Source organism: Palaemon carinicauda, chromosome 17, assembly GCF_036898095.1.
Source record: "Palaemon carinicauda isolate YSFRI2023 chromosome 17, ASM3689809v2, whole genome shotgun sequence".
NCBI classification, from domain to species: domain Eukaryota; kingdom Metazoa; phylum Arthropoda; class Malacostraca; order Decapoda; family Palaemonidae; genus Palaemon; species Palaemon carinicauda.
Genome location: NC_090741.1, coordinates 15,960,431 through 15,963,440, shown reverse-complemented (window position 1 = coordinate 15,963,440; position 3,010 = coordinate 15,960,431). Strand labels below are relative to the sequence as shown.

Sequence of the window (3,010 nt, the reverse complement as noted above, 5' to 3'; positions counted from 1 at the left end):
AAACTTAAAACGAAATTGAAGTGATAAATTTATGAATAATTTATTCTAATGTTAGGAAAAGGCTGCCATATGTTAAAAAGTCATTGCAGACATAAATGGATAGCGAGTATATGATGGCTGGATTAATACTATAAATAACTAACCACATATTTTACTTTTAATATTCATCAATCTCGACAAACAGGTTATCTTCCTCATCACTGTAGAGGTTGATGTAGACGGGATCAACACCTTCTCGTATGTTGTCAGAGGACCAATACTCGTCCTCGAAGGCTCTGGCTCGTCGCACCGCTCCTGCCCACACCTTTGTTGCGCACAGCTTGGCTTCTTGCATCCTCATTTGTAGATCTGCCCGGGTAAATCGCTGCAAGGTGAAGCGCACATACTGCTTCATGGCGCCCCACACCTGTTCGATGGCGTTAAGCTCGGGATGTGCAGGTGGTAGTCGGACGACTTCATGTCCCCATTCTCGGATGACATTGTCAACTGTGTACCTTGGTTCTGGTCGGTTCTTCCTGCAGAGTTGAAGAAGCTCGAGGCGTGTGTCGTGGTGCGGGAAGGGGATTCTGCGGCTCGCCAGCCAATTCACCAACTCTGCTTTCTTGGTGGCGGTGGTGGGGCAGCGACTTTCCTCCGTCAACTGACTGTGGTAGGGCACGTTGTCCAACACTAAAACCGATGGTTCATCCAAGGCCGGTAGAAGTTGCAACGTGAGCCAGCGGAGGAATAGGGTGTTGTTCATTTCCCCGTGGTAGTCACCTGTTTTGTTTTTTGCAGGGAAGCACAGAAATGAATAATTTACAAAACCGTGTTCTGTGCCACCTGCTACTACCACAAATCGCTCCCCTTCTCCAGGTGGCACCTGACGGCTGTAGGTGGCACTAGTAGCAGGCTGGGATGTGTCTACCCACTCCCTGTTGTGCTGCATTCGAATGGTGAACCATGTCACATCCACGTATACTACTTGTCTTCCCTCCTTTCGATGTCGCTGGAGTGCTCGGAGAGCCCCAAAACGGCGACACACAACATCTAACGACTTCTTCCTTAGATACATTTTCCTCTGTGAAATCCTGTAGTGAAATCCCATGTTGTGCAGCAATCACCACATCGTGATTTATCAGGTTTCCCCTGGAATAATACTTGCAGTCTTCAAACTTTCAGTCAGGGTGCCAATAGTAAAGGTTTCCTTTGCTGCAAACTTAGCATGTACATGACGGCGAATGGCACCAACACTGAAACTGTCATAAACGGGTGGTGTGGCATGGGGCGGCGGTGAGTGTGGCGGTGTCACGGGGGAGTGGCTGTCCCGCATGGTGAATCTGGCCGAGAACGTGTGTTTCGCTGAACCAGCAAACGCACTGTATTTGTGGTCATTCCCGTGACGTCTGCAACGCGATCATAGGTCCTCTTGGGGAAAGGAAATCGGATAAGATGACATGTTCGAAACTATCATGATGAGATATTTTTTTTTACCAGGCAACAATCAAAATAATGTTCCCTTTTATTAACATAGGTAGCTGTGAAACAGTGACTGGTTTACCTGTAACCATGGAATACAATTTTGATTCATTACTTACCTATTCAAACTTATCCTCAGTTTCCTTTCAATATGCTCTTGGTTGAAGATATGGAAGAGTCGTAGTGCTATGACTCCTTTGCACCCACGCGGACATCGCTGCATGTTGGCCATGGTTGAGAGCGATGAAATACTTCCTCCACAGGACTTTGCCATCAGCCGTCCATCGGCCGCACACCTGTTGCTTACCATGTTACCTTCGGCACTTACCAGATACGGTATAACCGTCAAAGAAGCAAGAACATCGATTACGATTGTTTGCATGAACGATCAAACCTTACTCGGCATATAATTTTTATTAATCTTTCATTTATTCGTCATACTTGTGTCTGGCTTCATATACCGTGTAGCCTCAAGAAAGAGAGAGAGAGAGAGAGAGAGAGAGAGAGAGAGAGAGAGAGAGAGAGAGAGAGAGAGAGAGAGAGATAGAGAGAGAGAGAGAGAGAGGGGGGGGGGAAATGAGGAAGGGGTAATTGAGGTATGGAGGAGAAAGAGGTAGGGGGATAAGGAGGGGGGTAAGAGGGGAGGAAAGGGGGTAGGGGAAGCCAGGAGTGGAGGTAGTGGGTGGATAGACGTCACAAATACGTCACGCCTCACCTATTCGAATGTGTAGTAGTTCACGCTGGTTTTTTACTTCACAGTCAAGAGTAAACGCCATAATTAGCCGCATTTGAAAGTGTACAATAGTGTTGAAAATATGTGTGTGTGTGTGTGTGTGTGTGTATGTATGTATGTATATGCACTGCGAACATGTCATTCCCATGGCCTCCTATCAGGTCAGCTTTTTTACCTCAAATAAATCGAATTCAAGAATAAAAATTACAATACATGGTAATAGAAATTAGACGAAGGCGCCAATATATTTACAGAAACTCATTTACTAATTATGTACGGAAAAGGGATATTGTTGCATTTCTTTGTTTAAAATCAAATCCACTACAGACTGGGGTTAAATAGACGTTCATTCTAATATTGTTTTAAGTTTTCAAGCAAAAAAAAACGGAAATTCAAGATCATTATGATATCTTGATTATCAAAATAGATAGGCAATATTTCAAATTTAACTGGTTTGTAGAGTAAAAGTAGAAAATAGTAATCAGGTAGAAACAACAATTTTAGTTGAAAAAAGAAGTTTATAATTACATATCTTATCGTTATGACTGGTAGTACTTTTCACAGTTTATATAATTGCTTTATATATCCTCTCTCTCTCTCTCTCTCTCTCTCTCTCTCTCTCTCTCTCTCTCTCTCTCTCTCTCTCTCTCTCTCTCATGGTATTTGGATGGACATTTGATCATTCTTTCAATGAAAAAGAATAATAATAATAATAATAATAATAATAATAATAATAATAATAATAATAATAATAATAATAATAATAACTAGACTGCAACTGGCTAAAGCCAGTGGCGGAGGATTCCCCTGCAAAATAGG

The 3,010-nt window shown here is 42.9% G+C and overlaps 1 pseudogene; it reads right to left on the bottom strand.

Moving 5' to 3' along the window:
• Positions 1–157: 157 nt before the first annotated feature.
• Positions 158–1,690, bottom strand: LOC137656229 (uncharacterized; annotated as a pseudogene).
• Between the last annotated feature and the right edge of the window lie 1,320 nt (positions 1,691–3,010).